The sequence below is a fragment of the Capra hircus genome, chromosome 7, assembly GCF_001704415.2.
Source record: "Capra hircus breed San Clemente chromosome 7, ASM170441v1, whole genome shotgun sequence".
Classification (NCBI taxonomy): Eukaryota; Metazoa; Chordata; class Mammalia; order Artiodactyla; family Bovidae; genus Capra; species Capra hircus.
In genome coordinates this window covers 18960573-18985618 of record NC_030814.1, presented here as the reverse complement: position 1 = coordinate 18985618, position 25046 = coordinate 18960573, and positions in this window count along the sequence as shown.

Sequence of the window (25046 nt, the reverse complement as noted above, 5' to 3'; positions counted from 1 at the left end):
CAGGAGCAGGATCCGCTAAGATCCTTAAGTCCTCCTTCCTGGCCCTCTTCCGCTCACAGCGGTGCAGAAATGACACTGCCCTCCCAGTCCCCCCCTCGTAGAACTCCGTGCTGAAGTTTCCCTTCCCCAGTTCTTGTGAGCACAGAAGTTCGTGGTTTCCACTGGCCCCATGATACTGACAGTAGGCTGTCCTTCCATCCCAGTCTTCTGGGAACCTAGGCCTAAATTCTGCTGGACTTGAGCTTCATCCTCACTGCTGCCTTCATCCAAGAATGGGGCTTCTGCACGCTTTGCTTTTCTCAGAGGTTCATCAGAGACCAGGACTTTCTGTACATGTGGCTCATAGAGTGTCTGGGGTAGGGGAATCGGGGAATGTAATCTTGAATCCACAACCACAAGCCTTTTTTTTTCTGCTTTGAGCAGGAATCTTGTCTCTGACAGGGGGTTCATTAATTGAAGGTCACAGGCTCAAAAACAAACAAACAAAAAAAAAATCTTGACTATTTTGAGTGTATGTTTCCGGGAGTACCTAGTGACACTAACAAAGCACAGGTGTCGAGCAGGAACCCCAGAAGACACAAATAAACCAAACATGTACTTCTTTTTAAAATCTTTACCGTTTTCTTAAAATTTACTGTCATTTAAAAAAGGCAGATCTGGTAACATGCTAGGAGGATGTCACTGGAGTTGGCTGACATCCCCTATATACAGGACATGACCTCAGGAAGTTCCATTACATCCTGTGTGCCTGTAGTCATTTCAGTAGTATCCAACTCTTTGCAACCCTATGAACTGCAGCCAGCCAGGCTCCTCTGTCCTGGGACTTTCCAAGCAAGAACACTGGAGTGGGTTGCCATACCCTCCTCCAGAGGCTCTTCTCAGCCAGAGATCGAACCCATATTGTTAAGTCTTACACTGGCAGGTAGAGTCTTTACCACTAACGCCACCTGGGAATCCCAAAGTGAAAGTTTTAGTTGCTCATTTGTGCTTGACTCTTTTGAGACCCCATGGACTGTAGCCCACCAGGCTCCTCTGTCCATGGACTTCAGACAAGAATACTGGAGTGGGTAGCCATTCCCTTCTCCAGGGGATCTTGCCAACCCAGGGATCGAACCCAGGTCTCTTGCAAAGCAGGCAGATTCTTTACAATCTTAGCCACTAGGGAAGCCCATTACATCCTATTGTCTTTCAACTCTGGGGTGGACATTGTTTGTCGTTATATTTCATACTTCTTAAAAGAATTTAAAACTAAAAAAAAAAAAAAACTTTACATGTAACCATGCCGTCCCTGCATGCTTAGTTGTGTCTGACTCTGTGTCCCTTTGGACTGTAGCTTACCAGGCTCCTCTATCCATTGGGCTTTCCAGGCGAGAATACTGGAGTGGGCTGTGATAGCTTACAGTGAATGGTGAATGATGTCACCAGATTCATGGTCTCTGAAGGAGAAGAGTTAACTTTGGGACAAAAGACAGTCTCAATCACTCAGAGCTTTGTGTAGATGTTATTTAAAGTGCAAGTGACAGAAAAAGGTTCTGACATAGACATCAGAAGGGGGCAGGAGAGTACCTGTCCCACTAGCTTAAGTGGGGCCTTATATTTTTCTCAACTAGCTACTGAGAATAGATTAAAAAAATACCTCAAGTCTGTGAGAATTTTGCCCAGACCCTTTCCCATAACATACATCCAAAACTCAAAAAAAGGCATGTTCTTGAACAAGAGATAGAGCTGCCTACAAGGCCTACTTGTCTGAGGCAAAAGAATGTGAAAAAGAGTGTTTACCTCTTCCTTAAAGGGGCTTCAGACTTAGACTTCTTATCAACCTGCTTAAGTTAACTCTCTCAGTTGCCATTTCCTTCTCCAGGGGATCTTACTGACCCAGAGACCTAACCTGAGTCTCCTGCATTGCACACGGATTCTTTACCTGCTGAGCTATTGGGGAAGCCCTGACAAATAACACATCCTCCAACAGGCTACTTAATGCAAGGAAAATTGGAGTAAATGTTTTCTTAATGGAAATATAGACTTCTGTCTGTTTAATGTGCACAGTGTAACTTTTTTGAAAATATGTCATTGTGAAAAAAAATCTGTAGTAAGATCTCTAAATACACTTCAGAAAAGACATATGATAAAAAAACCTTAGTGAAATGAACAAATAATCAAGAGTTTCAATAATCATTGTTTTGGAAAGCAAATGAAATGACAATATTATGAAATAAAACTATTGAATAACTAAAAATATAAACCTGACAAATTTTATATTTAAACTTTGAAGTTTAAAAAATATCATCTATGTAGCAATGTAAGAATTATGTGTTTCAAACAGAAAGAAACATTTCCAAAGGTAGTTTAATAGTATTGCTTCATTTAGTCTTGCATATGGACAGGGAGGCCTGGCGTGCTGTGATTCATGGGGTCGCAAAGAGTCGGACACGACTGAGCAACTGACCTGATCTGATACATATACTGTGGTGTTGGAGAAGACTCTTGAGAGTCCCTTGGACTGCAAGGAAATCCAACCAGTCCATCCTAAAGGAGATCAGTCTTGGCTGTTCACTGGAAGGACTGATGTTGAAGCTGAAACTCCAATACTTTGGCCACCTGATGCGAAGAGCTGACTTATTTGAAAAGACCCTGATGCTGGGAAAGATTGAGGGCAGGAGGAGAAGGGGATGACAGAAGATGAGATGGTTGGATGGCATCCCTAACTCAATGGACATGAGTTTGGGTAGGCCCTGGGAGTTGGTGATGGACAAGGAGGCCTGGCGTGCTGCAGTTCATGGGGTCACAAAGAGTCGGACATGACTGAGCGACTGAACTGAACTGAACAAGTTGAACTTAGGAGAGAAAGAAATAATTTGTGGTTCCTTCCTGTCATCTCATTTTACAAATGGTCTTAAAAGGTATGTGATGTGTATATTGGAGAAGGCAATGGCACCCCACTCCAGTACTTTTGCCTGGAAAATCCCATGGACGGAGGAGCCTGGTGGGCTGTAGTCCCTGGGGTCGCTAAAAGTTGGACACGACTGAGCGACTTCACTTTCATTTTTCACTTTCATGCACTGGAGAAGGAAATGGCAACCCACTCCAGTGTCCTTGCCTGGAGAATCCCAGGGACGGGGGATGTGTATATTAGTTTGCGAGGTCTGTTATAACAGTACCTCAAGCTAAGCTGGATCTATTATAACAGTACCTCAAGTTATGATACAGAAAGGTACTGAATCATAGTTCTGGAGGCTATATCTCAGGTCAAAGTGTCAGCGGTCCATGCTCCCTTTTGAAAGTACGAGGGAAGAACTTGTTTTAGATCTTTCTCCTAACTTCTCTTATTTCCTTGGCTTGTGGCAGTGCATCTCCAATATTTACACAGTGTTTCCCCTGTGTGCATTTTAACTAATTACACTGCAGTGACCCTTTTCCACATAAGGCCACACTGTTAGTAACTGGTGGTTATGGTATGTAGCTCTATATACTTTCAACATATGGATAAGGGGCTACAAGATACAACACATAATAATGCAATGAAAGACATTTTTTATTGGTTTCTCTGAGAACAATAAACAATTATTTATTTTTATATGTTAAGGGGCTTCCTAGGTGGCACTAGTGGTAAAGAACCCACCTGCCCATGCAAATAGACCCAAAAGACTCAGGTTTGATCCCTAGTTTGGAAAGGTCCCCTGGAGGAGGACATGCAACCCACTCCAATATTCTTGCCTGGAGAATCCCATTGACAGAGGAGATTGGAAGGCTACAGTCCATAGGGTCACAGAGTTGGGAATGACTGAAGTGACTTAGCAGGCACACATATGTTAAGAAATGTCTTAAAATTAATAGAAATAAGCCAAAATTACAAAAATCTTGTTTTCATTGGTTGCTATTGAAGCTGGTATGGGTACAAAAGATAAATTTAAGTGACACTAATTTGAACATAGTTCTCTTCATTGCATTATTCTCCAGGAATCATTTTTTCTTTTGTGGGGGTAGGATAAAATAATAAAAACAGAGCAAGTCATGGATGTGGTCATGATTATCATGGATTAAATAATCTTCTTGATTTAAGTCACAGTAAGTTTACGACTGATTGGTGAATGTAGAGGTCTGGTGTACTACACGGAGATCAGATGACACTGTTGGCATAATACACCAGGAGATGATTTTTACTTACGAGAGATACCAATTTGTTAATATCATTTGAGAAAGTGCCTATGTCAGCTCGCTAGAAAATATTGGCTCAAAGACTTGGTTTTTTAAAAAATTGGCATTATAATTCATTTGAATAAACACTTTGAATAATTCTCTGCAAATGAGTTCAAAAGTAGTTATACAAATATGTGCTTTAATTCATTTGGAAAGGAGTAACATGTCCAAATTTTCTATCCTGATATCAGATTCCAGAAATGAAATAAGTGATGGCCTGGATTACTTTCCAAAAACTAAAATTTTAAAGATTGGACACTCATATATATATGGATTTTAAAATCTCAAATATTATGGGTGCTTTTCAACTTGTCTTCTGGTATTAAGTCAAAGGGGTAATAAACTGCTATTAAGCTTTTATTTATTCATGTTCTTTTTTTTAAAAAAATTTTTTAATTTTTTAAATTTTTTAAATTTTAAAATCTTTAATTCTTACATGCGTTCCCAAACATGAACCCCCCTCCCACCTCCCTCCCCACAACATCTCTATATTTATTTTGAAATTAAAAATATCTAAAACTATAATGCTATATACAGTATATAATTTTTTAAAAATAGATTTTGTTATATTCCCATTAGTTACCTTTTCTTATATATACATGATGAATTTTATTTATTATACAATAGAACTGTTCTACACATTATTAGACATATTGAAACACAAAACCATTACTCAGCTTCAAATTAAATTGTGCTGCAGATTAGACTGCATGTGATAATATTTCAAAGTTTAACAGATTATTCATTATAAGTATTTACCACTTTAACATGTTAAAATAGCACTCATTCTTTCTATAGTGCCAAACACTGTTCTAGGTGGATAGGAAAGTACTACCATTTTACCAAGGAGGAGACCAAGATTCAGAGCAGTTACTTTCTAAGACCAGACCAGTGATTGATCGACCCAGGATTCCTTCTGAGTCCAGAGTTCATGCTCTGATATACCATGTTGCTTCTCCTTGCAGTACAGAGTATATTATCTGTATGAACATATACGCATTCAAAAATCTATCTTAATTCTTTAAACAATCTGAGGAAAAATAGGTATATAATTATGGCTGGAAGAATGGCTGGGAAAATTCTTCTAGCAGTTACTGTATGACTTATGAGCTTGAAAGCATGGGTTTGAAGTCAGCCTGTGTTGGTGACCGGAGGAAAATCACTCAAACCTTCTAAGCCTCAGGTTCCTCAGTCAAATGGGGTTAATCATGCGGTGGCTGTGAAGATTATCTGAGATGATGGATGTTAAGGCAACCACATAGTAACTCATAGGGAACCATCAATAAACTTTCCCTGATAAAAGAGATCTGTTTCATGCACTGCAAATATATTCTTGTATTCTTTTCCTTTTTCTAATGATATCTTCTGATGAAAAAAATTTTAATAAGCATGTTAAGTGTAAAATATGTAGAGAAGATGGCACACGTCAGAATTGTACAGAAGTGGTGTTTTGTTAAAGTGAACCCATCATGTAAGCAGCACTCAGAACTCAAACTGGAACATTATCAGCACCTCAGAAACCCTCATCCTACTTTTTGTTCTTGCTCTCAAAGATCATCATTATCCTAACACCATAGAGCAGTTCAGTCTGTTTTTAAACTTAATGTAAATGACATCATAGAGTATGTCTGTTTTCCTGCTTGGGTCCTTTTATGTAACGTTATATTTGTGTGATTTATATGTGTTGGTGCATGTAGTTGTGATTTGTTTATGTATCACTATATAGAAATTCATCATACTGATATTACATCATTGACACCCCCCTTATATTGTTAAATAACATTTACGCAATTTCTATTTAGAGTTACTATAAATAATGCTGCTATGAACATTCTTCTATAGGTCTCTTTGCAAACAGACGTGTACATTTCTAGGATACATATCTAGAAATGAAATCACTGGTTTATGATGTATGCACGTATTTAGCTTTGTTAGATATTGCTAAAATGTTTTCCAAAATGATCACATCAATTTACAATTCCACCAGGAGTGTGTGCATGTTCTAGTTACTTCTAACGCTTCAACATTAGCAACTTCAGTTTTTATTTTAGGCGTTTCGCTTGGTGCATACTAGTGTTGGTTTGTTTGATTAATTTGTTGCTTTTTGGTGTTAAATGATAGTGATCATATTCTCTGAAGTTTTGGCTACATATGAGTGTGTGGTGGATATTAGTTCTAGAAAGTTCTCTCATACTTTCTCTATCCCTTTCAAAGGTAAAAACTATGATTTCAGTATCCATAGATTCGTTTTTGTAAGTTCCTTGCCTTCACCTAAAGAGAGTCACAGGATACGTAGACCTGGCTTCTTTGGTTCAACAAAAAGAGTGTACAGTTCTTCCATGTCTTACATTTATGAGATATGTTTATTTTTTATTGGTGAATAGTAATTTTTAATATAAAGTTACCAGTATTTATTCATTCACCTATTGATTATACATTTGGATTATTCCTTGTTTGTGAACAGAGTATTTTCATTATTAGCTTTCTAAAAGTTCTTTATACTATATAGAATAGCTCTGTCCAGTAGAGCTTTACAGTCCACTAGACACATTTGACCATTGAGTACTTATGATGAAGGTAGCAGTAGCATGACCAAGGAACAAAAGTTTTAACTTTGATTTGAATAGCCACATGTGACTAGTAGCAAAAGAGACAGTCTAGTTTTAGATACACATCTTTTTGTCTGATATATGGAATGTTCTCTCCCAGTCACTAGCTTGCTTTTTGGTTTAAAAGTTTATTTTCATTAACAGTCTTAATTTTGGTAAACTGCAGTATTAATGATAATTTTATTTTCTATTTGTCTGTTGCTACTGTATGTTTTTATATATATGTACTTTTTAAATGCCGACCCCTTTATATTGAGACTGTTGAATTCCATTATTAGATCCAGTAATGTTTGGGCTTTGTTTTGCTTTTCAATAATTCTTTTGGAATACACACACATACAATTATGTCATGAACTCGTAGATCTGAATCATGCTAGAAATACTATTAATACAGCTCTGGTTTTATCAGGACTTCTTGAAATCAAAGACATAAAATAACCAAAGCATTAAAAAGAACAGTGAGAAAATATATTTCTCTAATTTAGTTACTTACAAGGACAGTTTAAATTCTGATTTTTGAAGTTTGCTTGGGAGGATATCGTACCAGTTCATCAAATTCTTTGTGCATCATCTAATGGCTGTTTTGTGTCAGTTATTCAAGTCTCTCCCAGTAATAGGTCTCAAAGATACAATACAGAAATATGCTGAGTCTGTAGAGTCTCTGTCTAAGCCCAAAAGTATGCTCCAAGTGAGTGAAGACCCTTGACACAAGAAGATTATATGAGAACATAATAAAAAGAGCTGTAGCTAGGGCATTTACAAGAGCTAGACTGACACATTAAATCTCTTGAGACCCTGAGGAGAAGCTGGAGTAAGAGCTAAGAATCTTTCAGGGTTACAGCTCTCTCTAGTATAAAGAACATTGTTAAAAGGATATAGAGTTAACAGGTAAATTGGTTTAAATAATTAAGGTGAATATATATGAATAGTTAATTATAAAATTACAGTATACTTCTAGTTTCCTATAACTCAAATTAGTTCTATCTGTAGAGCCTTATATCTGTGAACTCTACATTTAAAGAGCACATAATCTCAGAAATGGAAATTTCAAATTCCTTCTTGATATTAAATGGGTGCCTACCTATGCTTATAGTGTAAGCTGTAGGGCAGAAACTGAATCCATTTCCACTTAAATATTATGGCAGAAGCCTCAAGAAATATCATAAAAATGACTAAAATATATGATGCTGTAATGCCTAGTATTAAGTTGCTGCTGATTCTTCAAGTAGTAAACAGTGAAGAATAAGATGTGTAGCTTTTGAAGTGACAAGAGCTGTATCTAGTCACTGGAGTATTATTTAGAAAATCTCTTCTCAAGGCAGTACAGTATATTGATGTTTCCCATATATTTTTCCCTCCTAAAAAGTTATCTTTGTGGCTAGAGCCTAAAAACAGAGAAAATGGGACAATGATGATGAAAAGAGATGTCAAACATGCATGAAGGGTAGCCAATGAAATGAGTTTAGTGGTGAAATGATGTGACTCTGGTGAGACTGGAGGATTAATCTTTATGTAATACTGAATCAAAAATGCAGAGTGGACAAGAGAAGAATCAAGCTTTGATACTGGGTTACTGAATTGGAACTTTTGAACAAGGCCATGACCAATTATGAGAACTAAATTAATTCATCAGGAGAAAAATCAAATTGCCTGTGGTTTCTAAAATTGTAATAATTGCTTAAAGCTAGATATGCATATAAAATCACTGGGTGAGCTGTGGGAACTAATTCACTGGAAACTCCTGTGGGTGGTGTACAACTTTAAAAATATTAAAAATTGCTAATGATTAAGTCCCATTGAGTTGGCAAGTTAATAACATTCCAGTGAGATCTGTAGTAGAAAATGCTTCATCAGCTTAAAAAAATATTAAAGATCAAAGTGTAATAAAGAATTGGCAATTTATTTTAGCACATGAATTGGAAATCCAGGTCTCCAAATGTATTTTATTAAGGTATTTTCTATCTAAATTAATGGTGATTATCACTAATTTTGTTAATATCAAATTTTCCAAACTTCGATTTTGTGTTTGTATCTAGTTTTTGTATCATAGTTGCAAAGTGAAAGCAAAATAACCACTATCTTTATTACTTTATTATACAGAGGTAATAGATCTTATGTTATTATATATTCTAATATTTATATTAAAGGGTCCTTGCATTGGTAACATGAAGTCTTAGAAACTAGACTACAAGGGAAGCCCCTATGTCAGCATGTTTAAATTTGTAGAATGAAGTGGGATAAGGTTGGAGTTAAGAGAGAGACTTTCTACTTTACAATTTTCAGAATTGCTTGAAGTAAATAAATAAATGCAGTTCAGTTCAGTCGCTCAGTCGTGTCCGACTCTTTGCGACCCCATGAACTACAGCACACCAGGCCTCCCTGTCCACCAACTCCTGGAGTTTACCCAAACTGATGTTCATTGAGTTGGTGATGACATCCAGCCATCTCATCCTCTTTCATTCCCTTCTCCGCCTGCCCTCAATCTTTCCTAGCATTAGGGTCTTTTCAAATGAGTCAGCTCTTCACATCAGGTGGCCAAAGTATTAGCGTTTCAGCTTCAACATCAGTCCTTCCAATGAACACCCAGAAATGGTCTCCTTTAGGATGGACTGGTTGGATCTCCTTGTAGTCCAGGGGACTCTCAAGAGTCTTTTCCAGCACCACAGTCCAAAAGCATCAATTCTTTGGTGCAGAAGCACTGGTAATTTAGGTACATATGATTGGATATACTATAGGCTACTATTACCTATCCAGCCCTGCTTTGAATCAGAGTAGGGTAAATTTTTAAACTGTTGGACATAGGAAAAGTGTATATAGAAAGTTAGGCCAGAAGATGAAACTGCAGGACACCTCTTTTGGGGAAGGAGAAGAGGAGTAGGAGTTCCCCTTAACCCTAGTATTCTCCTGACCCACACTTCATGCCTTAGAAAATGCACATTTACTAGCCATAAAATTTACTAAAATAATGGCCACTGTGCTAGAAATCAGGGAACCACAGGGTTTGATTCTTCCTATATATACTTTTTAATATAATTAAATTTATTTTATTTTATTTTTTTGAGTTTAATCTTTTTTTTTTTTTTTTTACTTTATTTTGATTTACAGTACTGTATTGGTTTTGCTATACATTGACATGAATCCACCACGGGTGTACATGCGTTACCAAACATGAACCCCCCACCCACCTCCCTCCCCATAACGTCTCTCTGGGTTTTTAATTGAAGGATAAATGCTCTACAAAATTGTGTTGATTTCTGCCAAATATCAACATGAATCAGCCATAGGTATACCTATGTCCCCTCCCTCTTGAACATCCTTCCCACCTCTCTCCCCATCCCACCCCTCTAGGTTGTTGCAGAGCCCCAGTTTGAGTTCCCTGAGCCACAAAGCAAATTGCCAATGGCAACTGATTTTACATATGGTAACGTATATGTTTCCATGTTACTCTCTTCATACCTCCCACCCTCTCTTCCTACGCCTTCACTCTGTCCATAAGTCTGTTCTCTATGTCTGTGTCTATATTGCTGCTGTGCAAATGGGTTTAACAGCACTGTATTTCTGGATTCCACATATATGTGATAATTTGTGATATTTGTTTTTCTCTTTGTAATTTACTTCACTCAGTATAATAGGTTCTAGATTCACTCACCTTATTGGAACTGACTCAAATGCATTCCTTTATATGGCTGAATAATATTTCATGGTGCATATGTACCACAACTTTATCCATTCATCTGTCAGTGGACATCTAGGTTGCTTCCATGTCCTAGCTACTGTAAATAGAGCTGCAATGAACCTTGGGGTACCTGTGTCTTTTTCAATTTAAATTTCCTCAGAGTATATGCTTAGCAGTGGGATTGCTGAGTCATATGGTGGTTTTATTCCTAGTTTGTTAAGGAATCTCCATACTGTCTTACATAGTGGCTGTTTCAATTTATATTCCCACCATCAGTGCAAGAGTGTTTCCTTTTCTCCCCATCCTCTTCAGCATTTATCATTTGTAGATTTTTTGTTGGCCATTCTGACAGGTGTGAGGTGATATCTCATTGTAGTTTTAATTTGCATTTCTCTAATAATGAGCGATGTTGAGCATATTTTCATAGGTTTATTAGACATTTGTTTGTCTTTGGAGAAATGTCTGTTTAGGTCTTTTCCCCACTTTTTGATTTTTTTTTTTTTTGTCTTTCTGGTATTGAATTGAATAAGCTGCTTGTATATTTTGGAAATTAATCCTTGGTCAATTGTTTCATTTGCTATTATTTTCTCCCATTCTGAGGGTTGTCTTCTCAACTTGTTTATAGCTTCCTTTGCTGTGCAAAAGCTTTTAAGTTTAATTAGGTCCTACTTGTTTGATTTTGTTTTTATGTCCCTTACTTACTTACTTTTATATATATATAAAAGAGAGAGAGAGAGTTCTGCTTATTTTTTCCTGTAAGAGTCATAGTTTCTGGTCTTACATTTAGGTCTTTAATCCACTTTGAGTTTATCTTTGTGTGCGGTGTTAGGAAATGTTCTAATTTCATTTTTTTACATGTAGCTGTTCAGTTTTCCCAGCAGCATTTATTGAAGAGACCATCTTCGCTCCATCATATATTCTTGCCTTCTTTCTCAAAAATAAGGTACCCATAGGTGTGTGGGTTTATCTCTGGACTTTCTATCTCGTTCCATTAGTCTATATTTCTGTTTTGTGCGAGTACCATACTGTCTTGATGACTGTAGCTTTGTAGTATAGTCTGAAGTCAGTAAGGTTGATTCCTCCAGATCCATTCTTCCTTCTCAAGATTGCTTTGGCTATTCTGGGTCTTTTGCTTTTCCATGTGAATTGGAAGACTTTTTGTTCTAGTTCTGTGAAAAATGCCATTGGTAATTTGATAGGGATCACACTGAATCTGTACATTGCATTTGGTAGTACAGTCATTTTCACAATATTGATTCTTCTAACTCAGGAACCTGGAATATCTCTCCATCTGTTTGTCATGTTTGATTTCTTTCATCAGTATCTTATAGTTTTCTGTGTACAGATCTTTTGCCTCCTTAGGTAGGCTTATTCCTAAGTATTTAATTTTTTTGTTGCAGTGGTAAATGGGATTTATTTCTTAATTTCTCTTCCTGATTTTTCATTGTTATTGTATAGGAATGCAAGTGATTTCTATGTATTAATTTTGTATCCTGCAACTTTGCTAAATTCACAGATTAGCTCTAGTAATTTTCTGATAGTATCCTTAGGATTTCCTATGTATAGTATCATGTCTCCTACAAACAGTGAGAGTTTTACTTCTTTTACAATCTAGTTTCCTTTTCTTTCTTTCTTCCTTTCTTTTTTTTTTTTTTTTTCTTTCATTGCAGTAGCTAGGACTTCCATGTTGGACTTCAACTATGTTGGATAATAGTGGTCATCCTATATACTCTTAAAATGGACAACTGCCAGGTAGCACAGAAGTGAAGCTGGATCAGGATGGTATGGAAGGGTCAGGTTTATCTTACAGACTTCTGCCTAACTAGTTGTGCTGACTCATTTCAGTTACCTTGATATAAAATGACTCTATGAACTACATATGCAAACTTTTTGTACTTCAGTTAAGTCGTTATGGGGATTTCCTTTAATTATATTAATTACATAACATTTTGTTCAAATGAAGGAGTTAGATTGATTGCTATAATTTTCTGGTTCAACTTATTTTTTTTAACAATACATAATATGTGCCTAGTTTTTCTTTACATCTGTTAACAGCTTATTTGTTGGTTTCGCCCATACCACAAACATGTTAAACACTGATAATTTCCTTATGGGTTCTCAGGTGGGTTACCTAAGGATTACTTTGACTGGTTAATTCATTTTATTTAGCATTTTTAGAAGCTGTTTATAAACTCAAATATTGTTTATATTTGGTCTATGTTGCATGATACTAGTATAGACAAAATTACTTGATGGCATAAGAGAAGACAATTATTTGACCACCCTTGTTCTCATCTTACATTGCAAAGTAACCTAATGACAAATTGATTTTGCTAATAGAGAGAGCATTTTGTCAGCAATTATAGAAAATCCAGTTGACTTTTTTGGTCACTATTATGATATTCACCAAAATAACTTTCTAGACACAGAAAGAATAGTACTTCTCTGCCTCTCTGGAGTTTTGTGTAGTCATGGATCTTGCTTTGACCAATAAAAGTTGAATTGGAATGATACATTGATATAGGAGATGCCATAAATTTAGAGAAGCCCTGAAGAGCTACCTGGACCCACAGTGGAATTTATGTGACCGAGAAATAAACTTATTTTGATGTGGCACTGAGATTTGGGGTTGTTTTGAGTATAACATAACGCTAGAATATCCTGACTGAAAAACCTGAAACTTTTTGATAGACATTTAGCAGTGTCTAATGAAGAAGGCTGAGCACTGAAGAATTGATGCTTTTGAACTGTGGTGTTGGAGAAGACTCTTGAGAGTCCCTTGGACTGCAAGGAGATCCAACCTGTCCATTCTGATGGAGATCAACGCTGGGATTTCTTTGGAAGGAATGATGCTAAAGCTGAAACTCCAGTACTTTGGCCACCTCATGTGAAGAGTTGACTCATTGGAAAAGACTCTGATGCTGGGAGGGATTGGGGGCAGGAGGAGAAGGGGATGACAGAGGATGAGATGGCTGGATGGCATCACCGACTCGATGGATGTGAGTCTGAGTGAACTCTGGGAGTTGGTGATGGACAGGGAGGCCTGGCATGCTGCGATTCATGGGGTTGCAAAGAGTCAGACACGACTGAGCGAATGAACTGAACTGAATAACACAACATCATTATGTTCTTAATGAACCCCATGAATTAATTATTTTATATATTGTACATGGGCTTCCCTGGTGGCTTAGATGGTAAAGAATCTGCCTGCAATATGGGAGACTGGGGTTCCATCCCTGGTGAGAAGATTCCCCTGAAAAAGGGAATGGCTACCCACTCCAGTGTTCTTGCCTAGGGAATTCCATGGACAGAGGAGCCTGATGGGCTCCTTCAAGGGGTCGCAAAGAGTTAGACACGACTGAGCATCTAACATGCTTTGCGTACATTATATGAAATTAATTTCTATTGGTTCAGATAATATTTAGGGGTTACATTCAACATATTTTATAATATTTAGTATTCATTTCCCTATATTTGTTATTTCAATCTCATTACATTTTCATTAAGTACAATTCTCTTATTAATATATCTTTTTCCAAACCATAATAACCCCTCCTTAGAGGCAATTACTGCATCTTTTTTGTGGAAACACACTTAGAAAACTAAAGATAATGTTACTTCAGTGTTTCCTTTCAGCTATGAAGGCTTCCCCAGAGTTTCACTGTTGAGCTTTTGACACTAAACCGAGACATTGAGCGTCATAGCAAATTCTCAACAAGATTGTTATCTAACATATGAAGTATCATTCCTTTAACATAAACACATATGCTTTAAAGTGATTTCTTTCTGGATGGCTTAATTTAAGTACCCACATCTTGCATGTCTTTTAACTGCACTTTAATAATAAGTTTTCATGGACAGAAGCCACAAAATCATGATAAAACACATGGCCTGTTCACTGGTAGCATCAGGGTCTATAAGACATTATGGGATTTAATTATAATTCATGTAGAAAATAAGAACCTGAACAAATGGAAACTGGTGTAACTGAATCGGGAGAAAATATTTCAATATTTTTGGTGTCCTCAGGGACTTTGGCTACACAAGTATTAAAATGGAACATGGATATTGGTAAAATTTCACATATTTGGAAGTTTGACATAAAATCAGGTATTGTAGCTCAACTGGTAAAGAATCTGCCTGCAATGCAGGAGACCTGGTTCAATTCCTGTGTCGGGAAGATGGGATAGGCTACCCACTCCAGTATTCTTGGGCTTCCCTGGTGGCTCAAACAGTAAAGAATCCTCCTGCAATGTGGGAGACCTGGGTTCTATCCCTGGGTCAGGAGGTCCCTTGGAGTAAGAAATGGCAACCCACTCCAAATTCTTGCCTGGAGAATCCCCATGGATAGAGGAGCCTGGTGGGCTACAGTCCATGGGGTCACAAAGTCAGATATGACTGAGCAACTAAGCATAGCACATTCTTTTTCTTCTGATTAGAAATATGCTCAAAATATGACTCTCTTTACCATGATCACCAAACTCAAAACATGAGTTTTATTAGGAAACTTTTCTTTAAGAGAATTAAGGGGCTATATTGAGGGTGGAGTTAAAACAACCCACCTCCTGCCTCCTCAGATCTCCACAGGTATATGGGTGTGTGAGCACTCTAGTGAGGTGGCTTGTAGTGGTAGGGGTATAAACACTTACCATAACTGACAGGCCTGGGAAGAAGATGGAGAAAGAGAGGCTAAATATAGCACCAGGGCAGGATTGTTGGGTACAGCTGAGGATGCCCATACCTAGGAGGATCTCTTCTCAGAACCCAAGTGACTGAGGAATTTGGCAGAGTATAGCATGGAAGTAGGGTAAGACCAGCAGGATAGCACAAAACATACCCCTAAGAGTTCATACAGTTCTCCAGGTTTCCCAACCATCTTCAGAGACACAGAAGTGGATAGTAAGAGGCCAAGAACAGGAAACAGAGGAATGAGGGACAAATGAGAAAGTAAGATCGACACATAGCTGAGACATGTATCGATCCCTGTAGCATCCTCCACTGTTCCCCTCCACATTACCTAGGAGGACTGGCAGGAAAGGAACATACGCGTCACTTGTCGGCTGTTTCAACCCATATCCGTGAGAGTCTTTGAATGAAGTTTGGAATATTGGTTAGTAATTTTGGCTCTGAAGCCAGACCGCTTAGTTTGGTGCCTCAATATCACTAAGCAGGTGGGTCCTTAGGGAAGGTTAATTAACTTTTCTTGACCCTCTGTTTCCCTATCTATTAAACAAAAACAGTAGAAGTTTCTCGAGATTGGTGTGATTAATAAGTAACAGAAACAAACAGCTGGGTATATAACAAATAGCATTTGCTACAACTGCTAAAACTACTTTTATTACTACCATGTAATAATGGCCATTTTTCTGAAAGGCAGTGAAAATGAAATGGGTGTATATAACACTATGAACTCAGATCTCCTTTGAATATATAGATGCTAGAGATGTGATGAATATCAACACTAATCGTGTTTCCATTTTTGATGTGAATATTCAGTGGATTTGATACTATGACTCTTTACTGAATAAAATGGCTAATTTTATTTTACCATTTTTGTGTATTCTTCACTCTGCCGCCTTCATCTAGTTACTTTTATTTTCTTTTAGGCATTCAGTTTCTCTAATCATTATCAAATACTTTTAGGTGAATAAATGATATTGGTGTTGGTTGGTATAAAGGGTTTGTGAAGAGTCATAAAAACTGCACTTGAATATCTGAGAATGGAAAACTTTGCCAAACAAGCAAAGATATTTACACAATGAGGGGGTGAGTGGAAATGCCTGAACAGGAGAGAGTCATAATGACTTTGGAAATTATTCTGTCATCAGTGTTTAAAAAGCAGAAAGGTTAGGGGACTGAAAGTATGAAGGTGAGTTAGGAGGTAAAGAGGCGAGGTAATGACTAGGATATATAGCAGGTTGTGTAAGACTAACACACAGAGAGGGTAAATTTGAGATTAAAGTGGTAGAACTTGGAAACAATTGAAAATTGGAACAAATAAATGGAAGTAAATACACACATGGAATCAAAGTGAAAGTGCAAGTCACTCAGTCACGTCCAACTCTTTGCAACCTCATAGACTACACAGTCCATGGAATTCTTCAGGCCAGAATACTGGGGTGGGTAGCCTTTCCCTTCTCCAGGGGAGCTTCCCAACCCAGGGATCGAACCCAGGTCTCCCACATTGCAGGTGGATTCTTTACCAGCTGAGCCACAGACTATCCCAAATAATAGTTAATGATAGGGAGGCATTTCTTATAGAGCTTGATGAAGGAAAAGGAAAATATTCTTACTCGTATGGATAAGTAACTTTGAATTTTTTATTTGGTGCAATTAGAGAAACAGTTCTGTGAAATTAATGATAAGGTCCTTTGTGGTAGCATGTGAGTTCTTTGGAGAAGGAAATGGCAACCCACTCTAGTGTTCTTGCCTGGAGAATCCCAGGGACGAGGGAGCCTGGTGGGCTGCCGTCTATGGGGTCGCACAGAGTCGGACACGGCTGAAGTGACGTAGCAGAAGCAGCAGCAGTGAGTTCTTCAGTTATATAGAAATTGTAGAATCTGAAGAACCTCTGAGAAATTCCACCTAGATGCTATAGACAGTATTCCCCAGTCATAACTGAGAACTTTTTTTTTTTTTTTTTACTATTTTCAAAACTGGTTTCATATTAGAGCAGAGTTAAAGAATGACAACATTAGTTTACAAATTTTGCATCTCTGGGTCACAATAGGGTTTCTGAGCAATTCCTTGGGACTTCTGTAGTGGAAAATAGAGCAAGACAGAGAAGCTGGGATGTGGATTTCTAGTTGCCCCTTCAAACTTGAGCCATTCCTCTGTTTTATGTATGGAGTTAACCATTATAACATTCTACTTGAAGGAATAATTTTGTGACCAAAAGAATTGGAAGTTATCTTTTTATGGTATTTGTAATACTCAAGTACACTTGTTAGAATAAACTTTATAGCGATGTCTTTCTCATTTTCTAGTATCCATGCAGTGATTAAGTTCTCTGCAAAGTCTTGAGTCAAAGAAGCCCTTATGGATATTGATTTGAACGGTATGTGGACTTGATGGTATGCAGTGACAATTATATTCAGGCTTCTAGTTCTCAGAGTGTGTAGGACAGAAAAGAGGTCCTTCTCATGGACTCACTGAATCAATCCTCCAGGCCTCTGCTCTGATGAGTTACATACATATCGTGCCCTGGGCAAGGTCACTTGGCCTAAGGTATTTTTATAGACAAGATCATTCTAGAGGCATCTGAGGCACACATTTAATTTCTCAGGTCCCAAACCAATGTATCTTGAAACACATAAGTACTTCATTAAGGTTTCTGCAAACATTGTAGTGGGAAAATGCTAGAATAAGTGACAGTTTCCTTTGACACTGACATGGTCAGCATTAAGAAGGGCTTTGGCAGGGGACAGACTTCCATGGTGGGGAAAAAGGCAGCATGTATATCCTGGTGTAACTGTTTGAAAATACAACTTTGAAAGATAAGAAATTGAAAGATGTGGTGGACTATATTAGTTATCTGCTGCTGTGTAACAAACGACCCCCCCAAATTTGGTGGTTAAAACAAAACAATTTATTATCTCTCATGATTTATGTGCCAGAAATGTTACTAAGTCATAACAGAGATGGCTTGTCTCTTTCATGACATTTTGGGCTTCAACTGGAAAAGTTCACAGTTGAGTGTTAAAATTATCTAAAGTCATGCCACTAACATGTCTGGTGGTGGATGCTGGCTATCAGTGGGGGACTTAGCTAAAACTGCTGCCTGGAAGACTTTAACATAATGTCTACATAAGGCCTAGCCTTCCTCACAACATGTTGGCCAGGTTCAGAAAGAGACAGAGAAAGAGAACCAGGAAGAACTCACTGCACCTGGTATACTATAGCCATATAAATTAGAAAGTTACTTTCACCAACTTCTATTTGATGCAATTATAAAAATGTACCAAGTTCAAGAGGAAAGGATGTGGACTGCATCTCTTGATAGAGTTGTATTATTGTAACATCAAAGAGAAATTTGTGAGACAGAATATACATAGGTGTATCCATCTTGGTATGATGCAATCTGCTAGGAGAGAAGTAAAAAGTGATGAAAAGTGATGAGCATATTATTGTGCTTTGTTCTGGGGTGCCAATGATACCTTTCTTCCCATTGGCTCTGAACCATTGAAAAATATATACAAGAGTCAGCTTGATAATGCATAAAGCGTCAGTGGAAAATGCAGGTCAAAATCTAAATCAAAATGGTTTTCCCATTGAAATGAATTACTCACCAATCCACAGAGATGAGAAAACTTACCCAGTGAGATTTTCCTCACTTAGAGCAATAGGAGCAGATGCTATGAAGAGGAGAAAAATATGAGAAAAAAAAAATGGATGTACATCTCTGGCCAAGGTACATTTTCTTTATATTGTGGAAACATCTTCAGTTGGAGTTTGCTTGCAATGCTGCCAGATATAAAATGGAATCGAGGGCAGGGAGAGTCTTAACAGGTGTTGGTACAAACTTAAAGCTTCAGAGGGACTTGCTTTTTGCTGCCAAGAGGATTGATGCAGATGTACGCTTTGGCTTCTGTAGACTGAAATGAAAAGTTTGTGAATTTGTTCCATGTTAAACCCCACTGTTATCTGACCAGCAAGGAAGCAGTTCTCCCTTAGAAATGGCCTCTTGTCATGAAATATTCAAATGAAAGATGGGCAAGGTTTTGATTTTTAATGATTCCATAAAATGTACTTTGTGCTATGGGTTTGTGTGTGTGTGTATGTTTTTCGGAGCCAGACTTTTTATTTAATGCCTATCTTCCTCTCTCTCTTGTCTCACTCTCTGAGTGGATTTGTGAAGCTCAGGCTTGAGGCTTGCAGAACTGAAAGGCCTTGCTAGCAACACAGGTAAATCACCTGCAGCTGTGAACACTCTTCACAGAAGGTTAAATTTATTCCACGCTACAGAGTAGGAGTTTGTCTCTGTAAATAATTGTATTATGTTCCTTTATAAACACTTTGGCAGAGGAAAATTCCTGGTTTAACTCAATAACATATTACACTTTCCCTGCCCTGCGAATTAGATTGATTATGGTGGCATGTGAGATTGATAATACATAGATCTGTGTTATGACAGCCATTGTTTTAGTGCCAAGTTGAAGAGAAATGCTTCCTTAAATGTATCATTGTATAAAATATTGACCTGGAGAACTTCATTATTCAACCTGGAGAGACAGTCACTACTTAGCAGTAATAAACTGTTTCTGTGTTACATTGAGAATACTTCGGGAAATATGAGAGTTGTCAAATCTCTTGAAAATCCTGTCTTTATAGTACACATGACACTAAAGCTATAGCTGTATTTCCTGCTAATAAAAGCAAAGGCACAGACAGATGTGAAGGCTATCACGGCGCACTGACAAGAAACTAAGAAAAATGAATACCTAGTTGAGGAGCTGGAAAGACACAGGCCAATGACCTTGAGAAGCTTTACTCTTTCGAGATATCTTTGTTCTTGTAAGGAGAGCAAAGATAATGCTGCATTAGTGTAAAAAATAAAATAAACCTGAGTCTCTAAACTGAATACATTTTATGAAAAATATCCTGAAGTGTCTCTTAACAAAAAGTCACGTGAGATAACATAAAAATAAGAAATGCTGAATGCCAGCCAAAATATCTTAGGAAAGAAAGACATTTTAGCAGTTTCCAAAAATGATATAGAGAAGTGCAATTTTTTTAAAAAAGGACAGTTTGAACTAGTACGACATTTATTTCATTTGTTAAAAAAAAAAATCCTTTCTTCCAATTAAACTCAACATCTCTTTTCCTCTTGTAGCAATGGTAATGAAGTCCCCCCACCACCCCACTTTTTAAGAAATGCTGTGGTTAATGTTATTTAAAAAGTAAAAGCAACTTGCAAGGCTTTTTGTGAATTGCTGTTCAAGTGACCTCCAATTTGTCTGAAATAGAAACAATAAAAATTAAAGAATAATCAGGAAATATAAGCATGTGAGAAAAATGCTAATTAATATTTAGTATAACTAATCATCCCAAAATGCTTCGTTAATAGAGTATTCATTATAGCTTTAGTGATTTATTTGATTTTATTTGCTTATTTTTTTTGAAACTTAAAATTCCATTAAGAATATATGTGGTAATGCTCAGTTATTTACACAATTAAATTTAATAGAATGTGTGTACATGCTAAGTCGCTTAAGTTGTGTCCCACTCCGTGACCCTATGGACTGTAGCCCACCAGGCTCTTCTGTCCATGGGTTTCTCCAGGCAAGAATTACTAGAGTGATTGGCATTACTTCTCCAGGGGATCTTCCTGATTTAGGGATCAAACCCACATCTCTTATGTCTCTGACACTAACGCCTCCATTTCTTTACTTTTTTAAAAAATTTAGAATTACATTAAGAATACATGTGATCATTCTCAGTTATTCAGACTATCAAGTTTAATAGACTACTTATCAGTTCAGTTCAGTTCAGTTGCTTAGTTGTGTCTGACTCTGCAAACCCATGGACTACAGCACGCCAGCTTTATCTGTCCATCACAAACTCTTGGAGCTTGCTCAAAATCATGTCCATCCAGTCGGTGATGCCATCCAACCATCTCATCCTCTGTCATCCCCTTCTCCTCCTGCCTTCAATCTTTCCCAGCATCAGGGTCTTCTCAAATGAGTCAGTTCTTCACATCAGATGGCCAAAGTATTGGAGTTTCAGCTTTAGCATCATTCCTTCCAATGAATATTCAGGACTAATTTCCTTTAGGATGGACTGGTTGGATCTCCTTGCAGTCCAAGGGACTCTCAAGTGTCTTCTCCAACATCACAGTTTGAAAGCATCAATTCTTTGGCACTCAGCTTTCTTTATAGTCCAACTCTCACATCCATATATGACTACTGGAAAAATCATAGCTTTGAGTAGACAGACTTTGGTTGGCAAAATAATGTCTCTGCTTTTTAATATTCTGTCTAGGTTGGTCATAGCTTTTCTTCCAAGGAACAAATGTCTTTTAATTTCATGGCTGAAGTCACCATTTTCAGTGATTTTGGACCCCAAGAAAATAGTCTGTCACAGTTTCCATTGTTTCCCCATCTATTTGCCATGAAGTGATGGGACCAGATTCCATGATCTTAGTTTTTTGAATGTTGAGTTTTGAGTCAACTTTTTCACTCTCCTCTTTCACTTTCATCAAGAGGCTCTTTAGTTCCTTTTTGTTTTTCTGCCATAAGGGTGGGGTTATAGATAATTCCATTTTAAATTTTTCAGAAATTTAAGTTGGTTTTATTTAACCAAAATTTCTTTGTTACAGTAAAACTTCATTTCTTTGATAATACCTATCAGTAAAAGTATAAACTGCATACTTATTTTTGAAGTGACTATGAAAACTTCTAAAGAATGGTATTTTGATTCTTAGGCATCATTTTATTGTCTGAAGTTTAGATATTGTAAGAAGAATAATTTTCCATTATGTACTATAAGTATTTTGCTCTTATTGGGAACATTTTAGTACATAAAGAGGCATTACATTAGCAGATGCTCCAAAATGTTTTCCAAAGCTCTTAAGAAAAATGTGATCCTAGAAGGAAATGCAGGTATAAACACACACACATACACACACACCTCAAAGGAAGTAAGGAGAAAGAGACTTTTTAAAAGGAAGAAATGAATGATGTCATGTACTAATGGAGATAAACAAGGGTAGAATAATAAAAATATTAACAAATCCCCTTCCTACCAAAATTTGCTTTGGGGTTTAGTATTGAATTTAATCTGTTAATATGAACACAATATTTATTTGTATCACATGATTTGGATTCATTTTAAACCCACTAAAAATTAGCTCTTATATTCCATTGTTCCTGAAATCTTTGTTTTTAACACTTTGGTCAGGAGTTCTGAAGCATCGTGAGGCTTTCCATTTCATTACCCTACACAATCATTTCTTGTATCCTCCTCAGTGGTGGGATTAGGGAGAATAGCCTCCTCTTCCTCAGACTTTTCCCCTTGAAAGTTGATTGAATATACGTATGTCAAAATTGCCAACATCCACTGGATCATCGAAAAAGCAAGAGAGTTCCAGAAAAACATCTATTTCTGCTTTATTGACTATGCCAAAGCCTTTGACTGTGTGGGTCACAATAAACTGTGGAAAATTCTGAAAGAGATGGGAATACCAGACCACCTGACCTGCCTCTTGAGAAACCTATATGCAGGTCAGGAAACAACAGTTAGAACTGGACATGGAACAAAAGACTGGTTCCAAATAGGAAAAGGAGTACGTCAAGGCTGTATATTGTCACCCTGCTTATTTAACTTATATGTAGAGTACATCATGAGAAATGCTGGGCTGGAAGAAGCACAAGCTGGAATCAAGATTGCCAGGAGAAATATCAATAACCTCAGATATGCAGATGACACCACCCTTATGGCAGAAAGTGAAGAGGAACTCAAAAGCCTCTTGATGAAAGTGAAAAAGGAGAGTGAAAAAGTTGGCTTAAAGCTCAACATTCAGAAAACGAACATCATGGCATCTGGTCCCACCACTTCATGGGAAATAGATGGGGAAACAGTGGAAACAGTGTCAGACTTTATTTTGGGGGGCTCCAAAATCACTGCAGATGGTGACTGCAGCCATGAAATTAAAAGACGCTTACTCCTTGGAAGGAAAGTTATGACCAGACTAGATAGCATGTTAAAAAGCAAAGATATTACTTTGCCAACAAAGGTCCATCTAGTCAAGGCTATGGTTTTTCCTGTGGTCATGTATGGATGTGAGAGCTGGACTGTGAAGAAAGCTGAGCGCCAAAGAATTGATGCTTTTGAACTGTGGTGTTGGAGAAGACTCTTGAGAGTCCCTTGGACTGCAAGGAGATCCAACCAGTCCATCCTAAAGGAGACCAGTCCTGGGTGTTCATTGGAAGGACTGATGCTGAGGCTGAAACTCCAATACTTTGGCCACCTCATGTGAAGAGTTGATTCATTGGAAAAGACTCTGATGCTGGGAGGGATTGGGGGCAGGAGGAGAAGGGGACTACAGAGGAGGAGATGGCTGGATGGCATCACCGACTCGATGCACATGAGTTTGGGTGAACTCCAGGAGTTGGTGAAGGACGGGGAGGCCTGGCGTGCTGCGATTCATGGGGTTGCAAAGAGTCGTACATGACTGAGTGACTGAACTGAAAAGTTCTTGATCATTTTATGTCAAGGAAATAAAAAATAGTTGAAGAGAAAGCAAACCGATTAATTAAAGTACATGTTACTACCAGTTCAATATCTTCCACATGCAAGTAATTAAGGAAAGTATCCACAAATAATCAGTGAAGTGAATTCAAGGACTTTCTGAGATACAGTGCTGTGGTAACCCATTCATGAGCTGTCAAGAAATGGTCTACTTTCTGGACATAAGACTCTAAGGCTTACTGTCTATAGTCAGGTGATTTTCTTAAAGGATCTTTCCCTGATAGCTCAGTTGGTAAAGAATCTGCCTTTCTTTAGGAGACTCCAGTTCAATTCCCAAGTTGAGAAGATCTGCTGGAGAAGGGATAGGCTGCCCACTCTAGCATTTTTGGGCTTCCCTTGTGGCTCAGCTGGGTAAATAATTAGCCTGCAATGTGGAGGTCCTGGGTTTGATCCCTGGGTTAGGAAGACCCCCTGGAGAAGGGATAGGCTTCCTACTCCAGTATTCTGGCCTGGAGAATTCCATGGACTGTGTAGTCCATGGGGTCACAAAAAGCCTGAATGACTTTCACTTTTGCTTTCATCTTTGCCATCAGTAGCAATTTGACCAACATATATGACGTACATTATAGATAAGTCCATGTTTTTCCTTTTTATGTGTTGTTATACTATCGATTATAAAAAATTACCAAGTGCCTTAATATTTATCAAATATAAGTCACTATATAAATCTTGAATCAAACTGAAAAAATAAATAGAACTTCACAGTGTACTCAGAAAAAGGTCTACTTTCAGTTGGACCATGGAGAATTTCTTGCATGGAACATTATACTTGAATCCTGGGTGTTCCAATAAAGTGAAACATACTTAACACTTCTTTTCTTCATAGCAATGCTGTGTTTGATTAGAGATATTTCCATATCAGTGTCCTTTTTCAAACCATTATTATGTCTTTTAGTAATAAAATAGAATGTGAAAATGAAGTTGCTCAGTCGTGTCCAACTCTTTGCGACCCCATGGACTGTAGCCTACCATGTTCCACCATCCATGGGATTTTCCAGGCAAGAATACTGGAGTGGGTTGCCATTTCCTTCTCCAAAAATAGAATGTAAGAGATGCTAAATATTAGTTCCAGGCAGATACAAGATGTCAAGTGGTAGTGAGGTAGTCAACTTGTGTGTCAATCTAAGGTTCTAGAAGATAACATATCCATTTAAATTGTCATGCCCCCCTTTGCATGCTGGCAAACAGGCTATTTATCACCTCTTTCTCTATTTGGTTCAGTTCAGTTTAGTAACTCAGTTGTGTCTGACTCTGCGACCCCATGAATCGCAGCACACCAGGCCTCCCTGTCCATCACCAGCTCCCGGAGTTCACTC